This window comes from Lissotriton vulgaris, chromosome 4_1 (assembly GCF_964263255.1).
Source record: "Lissotriton vulgaris chromosome 4_1, aLisVul1.2, whole genome shotgun sequence".
Lineage (NCBI taxonomy): Eukaryota > Metazoa > Chordata > Amphibia > Caudata > Salamandridae > Lissotriton > Lissotriton vulgaris.
Genome location: NC_141691.1, coordinates 845693182 through 845710445, shown reverse-complemented (window position 1 = coordinate 845710445; position 17264 = coordinate 845693182). Strand labels below are relative to the sequence as shown.

The window sequence follows — 17264 nt, the reverse complement described above, 5'->3', positions numbered from 1 at the left end:
AGACTTGTCTGAAATATGACATTAGGGTAAGCCATATGACCTCCATAGACGGTAGGTCAATACTGAGGGGCAGATTTACAATAAGTGGCGCATCCTTGCATAGCAGCAGGGATGCGCCACTTATTGTGCCCCATGCCTCCGCCACCATTGATGCGCCACATTGTAAATGCGGCGCACCAATGGGCAAAAACGGCACAGATGCGTGACGCATCTGTGCCGTAAAAGCGACGCAAGGCTCTGGGGGGGCCCTATCTTGTTAATGCAGTGTCAGTCCTTACCCCTGCTTCAAGCAGGCGCAGGGTTTTGACGCAGCATGGGCCCCAAAGTGACTGAGTGAAATCTTGTAGATTTCACTCAGCCACTTTTAGGAGGCGTTCCTGCGCCGGAACGCCCCCCCCCTGCGCAGGAACGCCTCCTTCTTGCGCAGGGCTTTACAACGTGACGCATCTCCCAGATGCGTCACGTTGTAAATACCCCGCACCATGGCGCAGGATTTGTGCCGCCAATGCGTCACAAAAGTGACGCACGGCAGCGTAAAAGGGGCGCAGGGGGCTTGTAAATCTGCCCCTTAAACTTTTGGCCACTTAGCTAAAATACTTGTTGTGGATTCAACTTTTGCAACTTTCTCTTCTGTCCAGTTTTATTATATTTTGCAATCGGAGGTGTTTTGAACACAAACATAGAATGTCACATCAATATAATACAGTGATGTTGGTGGTAGTGTTTCTCAGTGAGAGAAAACGTCCGCACCTTCTGTTGGAGACTATTTCCTCTGGGCAAGTCGTGTGTAAAGTGTCAAGGGAAGAGGTGCACTGAGAACCTGATAAAACACCCACCACCCGGGGTGTTACACAGAGCAACTTAATGCTCGTATCAATACTCAAAGGAATACCAAGTTACACTAAGCACCCTCTTTGAAGTTCAAAGTCAAGGAACAAACATTCTTTTTTTGTTTCCAAATGCAAAATTAATATTATAGTTCTTTTTCACCAATTTCAACAGTCAGTTCATAAGTAATAGGGAAGCTTCAAAGCATGGATCCAAAACCGTATGTAGTTCTTTCAAGATCTTTATTTCAAACACTTTAAAATGTTTTTTCCAGCTTGGCTCGGCCGACACGTGTTTCGCCCTCTGGGGGCTTTTTCAAGGCAATCTAGATGAGGATGCACAGGTCTTATTTTCGAGAGGTTCTTGTTAATTGGGCGAAGCAGGTACGATGTGGCTATATTAAAAATCCTATTAGTTCAGATGCTGACAGTTAAGATGATACAGGTGTAAGTTCCAGTTTGATTGTCAAAAGAGTCGCGTAAGTCACTTTGTGGAGATCAGTTCTTTGTGTTCATATAGTTAGGAGTCCCGTAGACCATGATAAGTCTTGTTAGTTCCGCTCGTATGGCACCGATCTCCACTGCTATATCATATAACCCTTTCTTTAGCTTTGAGCACCTTCCCACTAAAGAGCACTGCATGCAACACTTGTTGCAATTATCTTACCAGAAGGCAGGACAATAATGTTCACAATGGTGATTGAACAGTAGATTTAAGAAATTGCAATAAGGGACACTTATGGTAATATTGCCTCCCCTTTTTATTTTGTAGCCCTGCCGAAGTTGCTAGTTTAATTAACAAAGACGAAACAAGTGTTGGCTACGTGTTAGAAATGTAATTGGATATATCGGATTGAAACATCAAGTTGTGATATTTGCTACATGAAAAATTTGAAGATAGCAACAAATAAAAAAAAAGTATCGTTACAACGACGAACACATGTGGATTTTGAAAATCTGAATAAATATTGAGTATCAGAACTGATTTTGTATTGTAGTTTGGGAATTCTTTTTCCTCAAGTTTGGGAAGGGTTTTGTGGCTCCCTTCTGTCCTTAGAGCACAGCATTTAAATATGATGACAGGTGCACTTTAATACTCTGTTTTGCGTAATCTTTACCTTGCCACTTCTCTGATTTATGAAAGGATCATTTATGTTTCTGCCTGATCTTTCTATGTGTGTTACTCGGTACAGCATCTACAATCTGCACTATATATTCTGTCTGTGACTGTCTCAATACTGGAGGCGGCCATTACAACAATTCATATTCTAAGTCAATGTTATTAACCGCTCACTTTTACGCACTTCTCCTTCCAAAATTGAACTCTTCATATACCTGCACTTATACCTAATCTCTTGACTATGGCCTTTTAACACCAAAATCTCCACCGCGATATAACATTAAAAAAAACATAGTTTTTCTTAGAAAACCCTCACCCACCAGGGTTGCCCCTTGGTGGCTTGCTTCATCATTGGGGTACATTCGAATCCGCTGCAGATCAAGACATGCTACGACCAGGCGAATACGTCGGAGCATTTAGAAATAACGTCTACGATAAAGACAGTGTTGGTGAGGGGAGTGGAAAGTGAGTGCTAACAAGTAGGACCCTTACTTTATTCCTGCCTCTAGGTGGTATGTTTAAAATCAGTTCTTTTTTTGGTTGAAGTAGTAGTCTGAAATGAGTCTATCTCTTCATAATAGGTCAACATGATTTGAGCCTTTTCCTTATTGGCTCTACATCAGAACCTATAGGAAACCAATTCCTATTGGTGCCACTCCTTACAGTCCCTTAATAGGAACACAATGAATAGCATGCCATTCGTGCTTCGCATAACATACAAATGATTCTTATTAGTGTAACATGTAACGTCATTCCATATCTGTAATAAGGAAGAGCAGTGGAGAGTTTGAAAACAAACATGTCAGCCATTGGGTGAAATACCTTGGTCTTCATGTGAACACCCTACTGTGGTGGTGCTTAAGAAACACATAAAACCAGTGATCACTCTGTGTGGTGAAACTATGCTCGGTCCACTGTCTCAAATCTTATACAGTGTCCGAAACACTCCTATGTACAAAGGGTGGTGGTATATCACAAGACAAACATTTATACCACTTTGCATACTTTGAAGATGCTGGTCTTGCTGGGGAGGAGCTGGCCTGTAGTCACACACTATAATAAGAAACTGAGTATTTTCACCAGAGAGTATCCGCCCCTCTCACTTACTGCATCAAGGCAGTCCTCGGCCTTTGGGTCCGATGTAGGTAAATCTTATTTACCGACTCTAGAATACCGAATTTTACCGATTCGGTATTCTAGATTCAGTAAATGAGATGTGGGAAATAATTTGGTAATTTTTACTGAATCGGTATGATTAGGTAGTTACCGAATCGGTATTTACCGATTCGGTAATTGCCATTGATTCCTATGGGCCTTGAGGCCCATAGGAATCAATGTCAATTACCGAAACAGTAAATACCGATTCAGTAAAATTACAGAATTTGCAAGATATGCATGTACACTGGAATTCGTTATTTACCACGGAATATTATTTCGGGGTAAATAACAAATGCTTAAGGGCCTGTGGCACTGTTTTCAGTGCCTCCTACATCTAGATTAACCGATTCTGTAAATTTACCAATTCGGTATTTTACCGATTCGGTAAATTTACCAAATCGGTAAATGTTAGGCCCCCTACGTTTCAATAACCAAATACCGGTCGGTAATGGCCAAAATCGTCCGTTACCGACCGGTATTTGGTGTCCTACATCTGGCCCCTAGTTCCTAAATTGATCCCCGGAGACCACATCTTACAAGTGTGTGTCCTGGAGAGGCTATTTTAACAGGACGCGTAGCTTAGTAGAGACTGCTGAGTGTTACAAATGGCCGCCCGTCACGGAACATTAACGGGTCCATTGGAGTATTTTAGTATATACACAGGGAATGACCCTATTGCCTAATTACGAATTTCTAGAGTTTATTTGGAAAAAGTACTAGAAACATATCATTATAATCAATAAACAAAACAATGGAATAATATATTCATTGTCGCAGAATCCGTTTCTTGTTTTTTAGAAAAACAAATATATTGTTGGATATGGGGTGGTGTGTCATTCGTATCTTTTTTGTGTAAAAGAAAATAATGGGATTAATAAAGGACCCCCACACACAGATTGTGGGTTGTCTCAATTGTTTTCAGTTACTTGAGGTGGTAATGTTTTTGTTCCTACCCATCTCTGCTCTTTTTTGAAAAGCCTCCATTCCAAATTTTCTGTATTCTTCATATGTTCTCGGACTACCCATTTTAAATCACAAGGTGTGTGGTTGAATTCCCAAAAATGGGATGACATCTTAGTTGTAGTACGTTGGAATCTAATGTTGCTATGATGTTCACATATTCTGGTTCTGATTTTCCAAGTCGTCATACCCGCATAGTGTAAATTGAAAGGCAGGTTATCAGGTAGACTACTCTCAGTGTATTGCATTCTCTAAATTACATAGTAGCCACATCATGCCATTGTTAAAAAACACTGTTTTGTTGATCTTGGTGAGGTGGCAGACACTGCAGGCACTGCATGGGTTGTGGCCCATTGGTATTGTCCCAGTGTTGGTTAGTGTCCCTGCTCTCACGTTCTCTGGCCATGGGCAGGTATGCACGAGCATGTGCCTCAGGCTTTCACCTCTTCTGTGGGAGAACATGGGTTTAGGCATGTGCCTTATGGGTTTACCTATTCTGTGGGAGCACATAGGGTTGGGTATAGCCCGGATGTCTCTATTCAGAATCGCCAGTGCTTTAGGATGACTTTGGGAACTCGGTCGGAAGCTATGCTGTATGTTGTAACACAGATCAGTCTTCTTTCTTCTTCTTGGCCACTTTGTGTGGGACAGGGTTTACGGAGGGTATCTCTATGGTTGTTCAAAGTGCATTTTTTAGCTTGAGACACAATTCCTCTGGGATAGTTCCTTGCTATCAGCTTCTTAGTCAATTTATCAGCTTGTCTCTTGAAAACACTGAGTTCCGTGCAGTTTCTCCTGATCCTTAGAAACTGTCCAAAGGGTAGATTTTCTTTGAGATGTCTGGGATGAAAACTGTCACACAGGAGCAGACAATTTTTAGCAGTTGGTTTTTCGTGAGTATGGGGCTGGGTACTCGGACTGCTGGTTGTTAGTCATAATAGATTGATCCCTGCTGGTGTCCTGATGTTGATGTCCTGATTGCTGGTTAGAAATGCTGCCATTAACCTGCTCATGTTTTTAAGCTGCTTCCATTTTAATCACAGTGCCTTCTGACATACATTCATGTGTGTGACCATGCAGGATAACATTCTTTGAAACTGCATTGCTTCTATTTCCACTTCAAGCACACTATCAAGACAGAAAACCACTTCCTTGTTTAGACAGAGAAGCACTCAGCTGACACTGCAAGGTCATTACATGCAGGAATTCCAGATCAGCTGATTCCTGTTTACTGACATGAGTAATGTCCAGCTCTACACCAAGATGGACAGCCTGGCGACAGTTACCCACAGATAATTGAGAGTTAGTCAACCCTGGGGGAGATTCTGCAGATCACCCACCCTGCAAACATCCCGGCCTGTCTGGTTGCTGCCAGAGAACTGTAATCCAATGGAAAGGTACACCCCTCTCTGGTAAACCGTGGGCATTGCGCAACAGAGGGCACCCATGGCGCCCATGCACCCGGCCTTCCTGGAGACATAGCTTGGCTCGTTGGGGCGAACAAGCCCTCATCTGTACTCCCAGGGTAGCCCGGCTATCTGGTCACGCCATTGGAAAGCATTGGGCGCAACCAAATGGCCCAGGAGATGGGCACGACCAGATGAGTGGCGCGAAGGGCAGCAATCTGCCCGCCCTGAGCCTCAACTGGATGGCTCCTGGCTACCCTTGGAGGGCTTGGGGGCTCTGTATCCCGGGGGCTTGGAGATCCTAGCTGGGCCTCAGACACTGGGCTGCGAATGGGGGGTCTCCGACAGACCTCTGACCCAGAATCCCCCAGGCAACTTGGCGCATAGGCGAAGCAGGAAGGCGGCCTGCCCGGGCCCAACGGACCCCACCCAGGTCCTATGCAGAGCGGGGGATGTAGCCCCATCCCAGACCATGCTTGGGAGAGCTCCCCATTCCTGCATCTGGGGCTCCAAGCCACGTGGCAGGCCCGAGGACGGAGCCCAAGATGGGGATGGAGATGGGGCCCTCCACCCCAGGGCCACCAAGTGTCCCGGCCAGGGTTCCTGAACCCAGCCAAACTGGGGAAGGCCCCCTGATCCCCAGTACTCATGGCAGAGCAGAGGACTGAGCCAAGGGTGGGAGCGCCCGGCCAGATCTCTCGATCCCAGGCACCCAAGGGAGGAATGCCTGGTCCCAATGGAGCCCGTACTGGGCACTTTGTCATGCGGTGGGCTGAAGAATAGAGCTCCGGATGGGGGGAGGTGTTGTCTGGTCCAAGCCCATCTGGTCATCGGCTGAGAACCTCTAGCCCGTGAGGAGTTCCAGAGCACCCTATCCCTAGTAATACGGAGGAAGACTACCCCTCTTTTTGGTAGCCCATGCACACCAAGTGACAGAGGGGACCCGAGGCGTGGCGTAGCACAACCTTTTGGAGCCCTGGCTTGGAATGGGGAGGCAAATGAGCACTCATCAGGACTTCCAGGGCAGCCCGGCCATTGGGTCATCCCATTGGAAAGCATTGCACGAGACCAGATGGCAGAGGAGATGGGCGCAACCAGATGGCTGAGCCCGAAGGATGCCAATCTACCCACCCTGCACCTTAACGGAAGGGGTCCTGCCTGCCCTTGTTGGGCTCGGTGGATTTGAATCCAGTGGACTAGGAGCTATATTGTGACCTGAATCGTTGTTGCTTGTTGCATTGTTTGAAGTGGGTGTTGGTTTGTCAAATGCGTTGAGAACGTTAATGATTTCCGGAAAAGACAGCACCTCCTTTTGCCATCTTAACTGGGTTTTTAATCTCCAGGAACTACGCCATCTGGAATTGTGTTTGTTTGCTTCACCATTTCTCACTAGCACGCTCACCGACATGATGGAACCTTGTTTGGCCTGTCACTATAGACTTCTCTACACAAAAAAAGAGAACTCTCCCCAGTGCTCCTGCTGGGATTGTTTACATTACTGCACTGAACACCGTGACGGCGCCCATCTCCATGTTCGGGGATCTGAACCCGATACCCTTTCGATCGGCCAAGGGCAATAGAGGCCATTGCACTTCCCTTCCAAACTGCGCTCGCCCATCTCTTAGGACCGACTGACCCATGTTCAACTGCTGTTCAGATAAAAGCCTTCTCCACTTCGGTCTTCAAAGTTCTTGTTTGAATATCTCCTTGTGTTTATTTCCTACTACCACCAAGATCTGCACCTGTAACCGTTCTACCCGGACTCTCAACCTAGGCTTCCGTGGGCACCGAAGTGTCCCTCCTACTCATCGCGGCTTAGCCCCCACAGCACTCGGCACCGCTGACATCCAGTTATGGGCCAGCGCCATCCATTTTCAGGGCTAGTTGATTCGGCAGGTGAGTTGTTACACACTCCTTAGCAAATACCAACTTCCATGGCCACCGTCCTGGTGTCTATATCAACCAACTTCTTTTCTGGGGTATGATGAGAGTCGGCATTGGGTGACTCACCCGGCATTAGTTTCATCCTGCAGCACATTTCTGCTTACCAAAAGTGACAGTCCCATTCCATGCCTGGCTCCACGTCAGTGAGCCAGACTTCTTACCCATTTAAAGTTTGAGAATAGGTTGCGATCGTGTAAGCCCCAAGACCTATAATCATTCACTTTACCAGTTAAAACCAGGGGCTCCGAGCACCAGATATCCTGATGGAAACTTCGGAGGGAACATGCTACTAGATGGCTTGATTAGTCTTTTGCCCCAATACCCAGGTTGGATGACCAATTTGCACGTCAGGACTGCTACGGACCTTCACCAAAGTTTCCTCTGGCTTCGCCCTGCCCAGGCATAGTTCACCATCTTTCGGGTCCTATCACACACGCTCATGCTCCACCTCCCCAATGGAGCAGGCGAGACAGGTCGGTGGGGTGCCCACTGCTGGCTGAGTGGCAGGATCCCAACGCAACTGGCGCACACCGGCCCTCACCTTCATTGCTCTACAGGGTTTCACTTGGCCCTCCGACTTGCGCATGTGTTGGACTCCTTGGTCCGTGTTTCAAGACGGGTCGGTGGGTAACCGACAATGCCACAGACCCTGGTGCCCAGCGTGGGCCTACTCGACAGGCAGCACAAAATGGTCGGGGACCACTGAGCACAGTCTGCCATAGTTGACAGCTTCGCCAGTAGCAGGGGGCCCGTCCCACCACATTTCCAGCGCACACCACCTGGCAGGGATTCGGTGCTGGGCTCTTCGCTCACCATTACTGGGGGAATCCTGGTTAATTTCTTTTCCTCCGCTTAGTAATATGCTTAAATTCAGTGGGCCGCCATGTCTGATCTGAGGCCGTAGTTGGAACGCCAAAGCAAGGGGAGCCAAAGAACGCTGTGCCCCTGCTCTTGCAGGGGCCGGCGTCGTGGCAGCATGACTTCTTTTCCTGGATCTGAAGATGAAGGCCTGCAGGGGAGCACCCATGTGCCTCTCTGGCACTCTACCCGGGAAGCTGACTGTGGAGGTGAGTGCCCTAGGTGGTGCAGGTGGGCAGCCAGTGGTACACCACAGACAGCCACATGCGGCACGCAGCCAGATGCCCCGGTATGGGCTCGGGTGACTGGTCATCAGCCCGCTCCTGACCGAGGCAGAGAGGCAAGGCTAGGCACGCTGGTGGTGTACATCCATGACAGGACCGGGTAAGGGACCTTGCTACGGACCATCAGGGGTCAGACTTTGTGGGGGGATGCAGTGAAGCAGTGCTAACCCAGCAATGGCCCCAGCCGTGTCCCGGCGAAGCCCAGGGGCAATTGATGATCAAGTGACCCTCTGACAGGCGTACCCCCAAGCAGAACCCTGGCCACAAGATGCGTTCAAAGTGTTGATGATGAATGTATCTTGTAACTCACACTAATTATCTCAGCCAGCTGCATTCTTCATTGGCGTGCAAGAAGAGTGATCAGCCACCAAGAGTCACAGGCAATTTTTCGAAAACGTTTACCACCTGCAGGCAAAGGAGAGGTGGGGGAAGGCGGAGCCATCCATTCGTTCACTGCTTTCCCTCTGGGAGTCGGACCACACAGTTGGGAGATAATAAGCATTACCAGGCACTCGGCCAGGGAGTCCCCCACCCCTGCCATGGGCAAGGGGGGCTTCTGGAGCGACAGATGCATGCCAAAGTAATTTGGAAGAACCACGCAAGTCTTCAAACACTTGACTTGGCCGCATGGAACCTGAATGACTGGGGTACCTGGCAACGAGGGATGGTCACTCCACCTTTTTGTCAGCCATCTGCTGGGGGGCTGGTGAGTACCCCATCTCTTCCTTGCCCAGGTTGGAGGCACTGGAAGGGAAGAGCCAAGAGGCTCCCCATCCCACATGCCTCCCACCAAGAGAAGCCGAGGTCACCTTGCAGGCCCCAGCTCCTTCTCTTCCAGGCTGCCTTGCTGCAGGAGAAGGGTCACTCCTCGGCCACCTGAAGCCCATTCAGGCTGGGACTGGGGCATGGGAGGGCCATGGGTGGCAAGACCCTTCAGGGGGTTGTATTTCCAGCCCAGGGAGGCAATGCCATTCAGTTTTCCCACCACGGGGGTTGTGCTGGGTGAGCGTGGGTTCCGTCTCAGGAGAGCCTGCTGCTGTGCCCCTCCCAGTGGGACAAGTACCAGGGGACACCCCTAGTCCCTGGTCCTTCGAGCATTGGCCGGTCTGGTCCTCCCCAGTGGAGGAGGCCTGCTAAGGCCCAGTCCTCCCCTAAGCACCCCACTGTGGTCAGAGACTGTCTCCTGCCGGGGGGGTTGCAGGGTGGATTAGGCCTTGTGCCTATGGTTTAAGTGAGAGGTGACCGAGGGTTTCAGGCTAGCGCTGTCCGTCGTTCTGGCCACTCCACAGGTGATCCTTCCGCACTTTCAACTACGGAAACCCTGTTACAACTTTTACTTCCTCTAGATAGTCAAGTTTGATCTTCTTCTCTGTGCCCCACCAGTGCTGTTGCCAACCTCAGCAGTGACGATCCAAGGACCTAACTAAACCATCTAATTGGTAGTAGTGACGGGTGGTGCGTGCAAAGGGCAGAGACTTAACCCCTTTGCTGCTTCGCCTTTTCCCCCCTGCTAAGCCTTTTTTGGCTGTTTGGGTTAGTTTGCGCTTAGGCCCATATAACTTTTTGTCCCCATAAGGTATCCACCTCAAATTTGTGGCCTTTGCTTCCAACATCATAGGAATTGTAATGGTACCCAGGGTTTGTGGATTCACCTGGAGGGGGCCCAGAAATTAGACAAAAAACAGCTACATTGGTTTTTTGTTTAAATGGGGAAAATTGCTGCAGAAGAAAGCGTCTGGTTTTATCCCGGCAAATGGTATCAACAAACAGGGTGCGGTGCTGAAATTACAATCTTCCCATCTTTCAGGGACAGACAGACTTTTGTCTGAAAACCAAAACTTTTTACATAGTTTTGGCATTTTACTGGGACATAGCCTATTATTTCCACCTTTTGTGCTTTCAACCTCCTTCCAGTTAGTGGTAGAAATGGGTGTAAAAGCAATAATGGATCCTGGGAAGCTATACAATACTGAAATGTAGACGAAATTCTACATTCAACAAGGGGTCATTTGTGTTGATCTTGCAAGTTTTTTTTATGGAAACTAATAGTTGAAAATAAGAAAAATTGAAAATGAGTTGAAAAAAACAGCCATTTGTGCCAACATTTTCGTCTGTAACTTCTTCTACATATGACACATTTTTCAAAGCAATATACTGTTACATCCGCTGGGTCCTTCTGGTTGTGCAGATATATAGGACTTGTAGGTTCACCAAGAACCTGAGGAACCCAGAGCCAATAACTGAGCTGCATCTTGCAATGGTTTCTCATTGTGTACCTGGTGTATAGCAATTCATTTGGTAACATTTAAAGAGTGAAAAATAGGTATCAAGGACATCTATGTATTTCCGAAATGGGAACAAAATATATAGTTGAGAAGCAGTAGTTATTTGCACATCTCTGAAATTATGGTACCCCTACTAGCATGTGAATTATAGGACATTTTTCAATGTGGCAAAATTATCTATCAGACAATGTCCAGGTTTTGCAGGGGAAGCACATATGTTTTTGGTCCTGGGCTTGGCAGCCATCTAGGGAAACCTACCAAAACCAGACAGTTCTGAAAACTAGACTCCCTGGGAAATCCAGGGAGGTATGTCCCCCGACATTTTTTACCCAGATTCCCCTGCAAACATCAAATGTAGCTGAAAAAAATCAATTTTTTCCACACATTTTTGGGTGGGATCACCATGCCAGCACAAATGTTCTACCTCACTTGTGTAGCTGTCCAATGGAAAATTGGATAAAAACGTATTTTTTAAAGAAATGTAGCACTTAGAATTTGCTGTGCTATACTCTAGCAGCCACATGCATCAAAGTTTTGCGGTTTTGCGATTCCTTATTTGCGATTTTTAGGGAATCGCAAATAAGGAATCGCAAAATGGGATGCATGATTTAAATTGCATAATATTTGCGATTCTGTAAAAATCGCAATTTTTACCGAATCACAAATATTATGCGAATTCTAATTTGCGATTTCGCAATTCCCATTGATTCCTATGGGCCAAAAGGACCATAGGAATCAATGGGAAGGCATTGACATTTTGCGAATTTCAATTAGCGATTCGCAAAATGTTAATGCATTACATGGGTGCAGGGGGGTCCAAAGGACCCCTCTGCACCCCTGAAATGTATTTTGAAGTGCATGTTTTACACACACATGTCCTAAGGACATGTGTGTCTGTACTATGACAGTGTTTTAAAATGCAAATTTGAGCATTTTAATACATTTTCGCAAATTACCACGAGGTTCACCCTCGTGGTAATTTGCACCCCCTAATTGCGAATTCGCAATTTTAAAAGTAATCATGCATTGCTTTTAGGAATCACAAATTTGCGATTCCTTAAAAGCAATCGCATTTTTGGAATTCGCTAAAAACAGCGATTTTTCCCAAAATTTTGATGCATCCCAAAAACCTATTTAGGAATCGCAAACGGCCGAATTTACCGATTCGCACCGTTTGCACTTCCTAAATAGGTTGATGCATGTGGCCGTAACTCCCTATGTTTTGGCCCGTCACAGGCCCTTAGCCCACCCACACAAGTGAGGTATCATTTTACTAGGGAGAAATAGGGGAACACTGGGTGGTAGAACATTTATGCCTGCACGGTGATCTCCCGTAAAAAAAAAGTGTGGAAAAAGTGAGGTTTTCAGCTAAATTCCAGGTTTGCGGGGGATTCTGGGTAGGGCAACATTGGGGGATCTGCAAGCCATACCTACCTGGACTCCCCAGGGTGTCTAGTTTTCACAAATGTGTGGGTTTGGTAGGTTTCCCTAGATGGTCGCGAGCGTGAGGCAAAAAATCCAGGTACCCCTTGCAAAATTACGTTGTTTGTGATAGATCATTTTAATGTCTCCAAAACATGTTTAGGGCCTTTGCCTGTCGCAGGTACTTGGCCCACCAACATGTGTGAGGTACCATTTTTATCGGGAGACCTGGGAGAAAGCTGGGTGGTAGGAAATTTGTGTCAGCCTGGTGAATTTACAACTTGTGCACACAGGCATTTGAGGAAAAAAAATGTTCAGCTAAATTTGAGGTTTTCAGTGAATTCTGGGTGGAAAAACTTAGGGGGGTCCACACAAGCCATAACTCGCTGAACTCCCCCGGTTGTCTAGTTTTCAAAGATGTCGGGTTTTTGAAGGTTTCCCTAGATGGCCGCCAAGCACAGGGCAAAAAAACCCAAGTGAGCCCCTTTCCAAAACCAGGTCGTTTAGTTTTAGGTCATTTTGATGTCTCCACAAAACATTTTGGGCCCTTGCCTGCCACAGGCAGCCAGCACACCCACACAAGTGAGGCATCATTTTTATCGAAGCACTTTGAAGAATGCAGAGTGGTGTGGTAAATCAAATTACCGGGACTATTTTTCTATACATTAAATGACAATAAGGATAGCTCAATAAAATGAGAGGCAGAGTCCGTGATATCTGAGTCATACAGGCTTTAATTAAGTGACTCGAGACACTGGACATCGAGTTCCATCACCACTAAGGTTCAGGAAGGGATATTCAACATTTTATTAACATCACACATTATATATAGTAAAACAGTATAATTGAAATGAATACAGTAGGCGTAACAAGTGGAAAAGAGAGTGATAAGAACACATGGGCGTAAAAGAAGGCGTGTACAGAGGCGTACACGGAGGTGTGTGCTGGAAACGTCACAGAAGTGTCATAGGTGGGTGGATGCATAGAGGGATTCTGCAGGGTCAGCAGAAACCTTTGACATGGGTGCGTGCGCAACTGAGCATGACGTGGTATTGACGTGTAACTGGGGAAAGCTGGGGGGCTTGACTTTAGCACTAGTAGAGGAGTCTGGTGTCTGGGATGTCAGAACGACCTGCACCTATAGCATATCTGGTATCTTATGTTTGGAGGATGTATTGTCTGAAGTAAAAGGTCTCTCGGGCAGAGGCCGTTCAATACTGAATGCTAGTGCGTGCATACGTGTCTTGGTGCAATGCGCGGGGGCCATGGGCCTACCATGGTAACGGGTTCAGTAAATCACTTGCAAGGAGACAGGAAGGCCGGGCCCTTTGCTCTGCAGGCTGGAATATGTTTACCTATTTCACTAGACTGGAATGTGTTTTTGCGGAGGCTGAGCAGATAACTGTAGGCAAAATACTGTCTTGGCAGGCAGGCCAGGCCGAGCCGGGCACCGCTTCGCTGAGCAGGAAGTAAGGTAGAGGTCAGGGATGCATACCTAAACTGCAGCTTTCAGAGACAGAAAAGACTCGGAGCCTCAATTAAAGGGCCTGACTCAACTGAGCCAGAAAACGTGGAAAACGTGTGCTTCGCGTTATTTTAAAAGTGCACCATGTAAATGCATTGGAAACGTGGGCCCTAATGCGGAATTGGTACTTTATACATGAAGGGCTCACTAACTGACATGCTAACATTAGACGGAAATACATTTGCATTATCATGGCGGACACAGGAAAGGAATTACATGACATACATGGGACACGGGAGCATGGATAGGGTGCGAGTGGGGGTCACACTGACTACCTAAAAATTTCTATTTCCTCAGTGGGGGGAAGTTTGTGGACCCGCACACATTCCAGAACTTTCCATTACAGAAATGTGGGGAAAATGTGGGTTTTTTTACAAAGTTTGAGGTTTGCAAGGGATTCAGGGTGACAGAACCATCCTAGATTCCCTGGGGTGTCTTATTTTAAAAAATGTATAGGATTTCTAGGTTTCCCTAGGTGCCGGCAGAGCTAGGGTTCAAAATCCACAGCTAGGCACTTTCCAAAAAAAGGGTTGGTTTTCATTGTAAAAGTATAGTGTGTCCATGTTGTAGTTTGGGCCATTTCCTGTCACGGGCACTTGGCCTACCCACTCAAGTGAGGTACCATTTTTGTCAGGAGACTTTGAGGAATTCCATCTGTGTGTGGAAGTTTGTGGATTCACGCAGATTCCAGAGCTTTACATAACAGAAATGTGAGGAAAATAAGTGTTTTTTTTTTACAAAGTTTGAGGTTTGAAAGGGTGTGCACCTGTTACAACGCATTTTTTACAACACACTACTGTTACAACGCATCCATTACAACGCGGATACTGTTACAACTCATGTTTTTACAACGCATTTTTTTACAACGCAGGTACCTTTACAACGCATACCATTACAACGTAAGTATTGGTAAGTATATAGTTATTTTTTAAATGTTATATGTTTGGGGTAAAGGGGTATTTTTAGGGGTTAGGGTCACTTTTGGGTTTTTTGGGTAAAGGGGTATTTTTAGGGTTCAGGGTCAGTTTTCAGTTTTTGGGTAAAGGGGTATTTTTAGGGTTCAGGGTCAGTTTTCAGTTTTTGGGTAAAGGGGTATTTTTAGGGTTCAGGGTCAGTTTTCAGTTTTTGGGTAAAGGGGTATTTTTAGGGTTCAGGGTCAGTTTTCAGTTTTTGGGTAAAGGGGTATTTTTAGGGTTCAGGGTCAGTTTTTAGTTTTTGGGTAAAGGGGTATTTTTAGGGTTCAGGGTCAGTTTTCAGTTTTTGGGTAAAGGGGTATTTTTAGGGTTCAGGGTCAGTTTTCAGTTTTTGGGTAAAGGGGTATTTTTAGGGTTCAGGGTCAGTTTTTAGTTTTTGGGTAAAGGGGTACTTTTAGGGTTCAGGGTCAGTTTTCAGTTTTTGGGTAAATGGGTATTTTTAGGGTTCAGGGTCAGTTTTCAGTTTTTGGGTAAAGGGGTATTTTTAGGGTTCAGGGTCAGTTTTCAGTTTTTGGGTAAAGGGGTATTTTTAGGGTTCAGGGTCAGTTTTCAGTTTTTGGGTAAAGGGGCATTTTTAGGGTTCAGGGTCAGTTTTCAGTTTTTGGGTAAAGGGGTATTTTTAGGGTTCAGGGTCAGTTTTCAGTTTTTGGGTAAAGGGGTATTTTTAGGGTTCAGGGTCAGTTTTTAGTTTTTGGGTAAAGGGGTACTTTTAGGGTTCAGGGTCAGTTTTCAGTTTTTGGGGTACAGGGTAAAAATAAATTAAATTTAATTTTAAATTAAATTATTTAATAGTAAATAAATTAAATTAATTTACATTGCATTATTTTTGGGGTTGAGGGTCAGTTTTGAGTTTTTTGGGGTACAGGGGTACAGGGTAAAAATAAAGTAATATTTTTTTTAATTTTCAATAATTAATTTAAATTATATTTCATAAAATTACTTTAATTTTTTTTGGGGTTTAGGGTCAGTTTTCAGTTTCTTGGGTACAGGGGTACATGGTAAAAATAAAGTAATATTAATTTAAATTTAAAATAATTAACGGAAATTAAATTATTTTAAATTACATTAAATTATATTTTTAAAATTAAGTTACTATTATATTATTAATATTAACATATACTTACCAATACTTACGTTGTAATGGTCTGCGTTGTAAAGGTACCTGCGTTGTAAAAAAATGCGTTGTAAATACATGCGTTGTTACAGTATCCGCGTTGTAAAAACCGCGTTGTAACGGTATGCGGAGTAAAAGTCCGCGTTGTAACATCATATATCCGTTTGAAAGGGATTCTGGGTAACAGAATTGGTGTTTAGTTTTAAAAAATGTACAGGTTTGCTAGATTTCCCTAGGTGCCAGCTGCTCTAGAGCCCAAACTCCACAGCTAGGCACATTGAGAAAATAGGTCAGTGCCTAGTGACCTTCTGCCGTCCTGGGTGGGCAGATAAGCGCTATTGCCCTGATATGCCCCCAAGGGGGGTAGACAGACTGTGACAATTTTTCTCGGGGGGCATTAGTATTCCCATTCTCAGCAGTCCCCACCCCTGCATACAAAAAAAGTCAGCATCATCCCTGGTGCCTAGTGGGCCCTTTGCCCCTCTGGGGGGGGGGGGGGGCAGATCAGGGTATATTGTCCCCAACTGGCTCCATGGGGGCAGAAAGTCTGTGACATTTTTTGAGGGGAGGTGGGGGCATTGCATTGCCCATTTTGGGCAGCCCCCACCACTGAAAAAAAATATTCTCTGGTGCCTAGTGGGCTTTTAGCCCCCATGGGGGCAGATAAGGGGCTATTGGCCCCATCTGCCTCAGGGGGGGGAGGGGTGAAAGACTGTTCCAGTTTTTCAGGGTGGGGCATTGACGTGCTCACTCTGTGCAGCCCCCACCCCTATGTATAAAATAAAATGAATAATTTCTGGTGCCTCATGGGCTTTCTGTCTCCCAGGATCAATAAAGGGCTACTGCCCACATCTGCCTCCTGGGGGGCAGAAAGGCTCTAGCATTTTGTTTTGTGGGTGGGGGGGGGGCTGGGGGCACTGACATGCCTGTTCTGGGCAGCCTCCTAAAAAAACTTTAAAAAATAAATTCCTTGTCCTTAGTGGGTTTTCCACCCTCTCTGGGAGGTAGATAGGGGGCTTTTACCCCATCTGCCTCGCAGGGTGGCAGAAGGACTGTGGTAATTTTTTCAGGGGGGGTCAAGGAATTGGCATGCCTATTCTGGGCAGCCCCCACCCCTATGTAGTAAAATAATAAATAATCCCTGCTGGCTAGCTGGATTTCTGACCCCCGGGGGCAGATCAGGGGCTACTGCCACCATCTGCCTCCCGGAGGGTAGAAATACTGTAGCAAATTTTTGGGGGTTGGGCATTGGCATGCCTATTCTGGGCAGCCCCCACCCCTACGTATTAAAAAAAATCCCTGGGGCCTGGGGGGCAGGTCAGGGGCTGTTGTCCCCATCTGCCTCCTGAGGGGCAGAAAGTCTTTTGCCTTATTTAGGGGAAAGGGT

At 46.2% G+C, this 17264-nt stretch overlaps 2 pseudogenes; both read right to left on the bottom strand.

Annotated features, from left to right (window-relative positions):
- Positions 1–6793: 6793 nt before the first annotated feature.
- Positions 6794–8293, bottom strand: LOC147722664 (28S ribosomal RNA; annotated as a pseudogene).
- Positions 8294–8780: 487 nt separating this feature from the next.
- Positions 8781–8933, bottom strand: LOC147722663 (5.8S ribosomal RNA; annotated as a pseudogene).
- Between the last annotated feature and the right edge of the window lie 8331 nt (positions 8934–17264).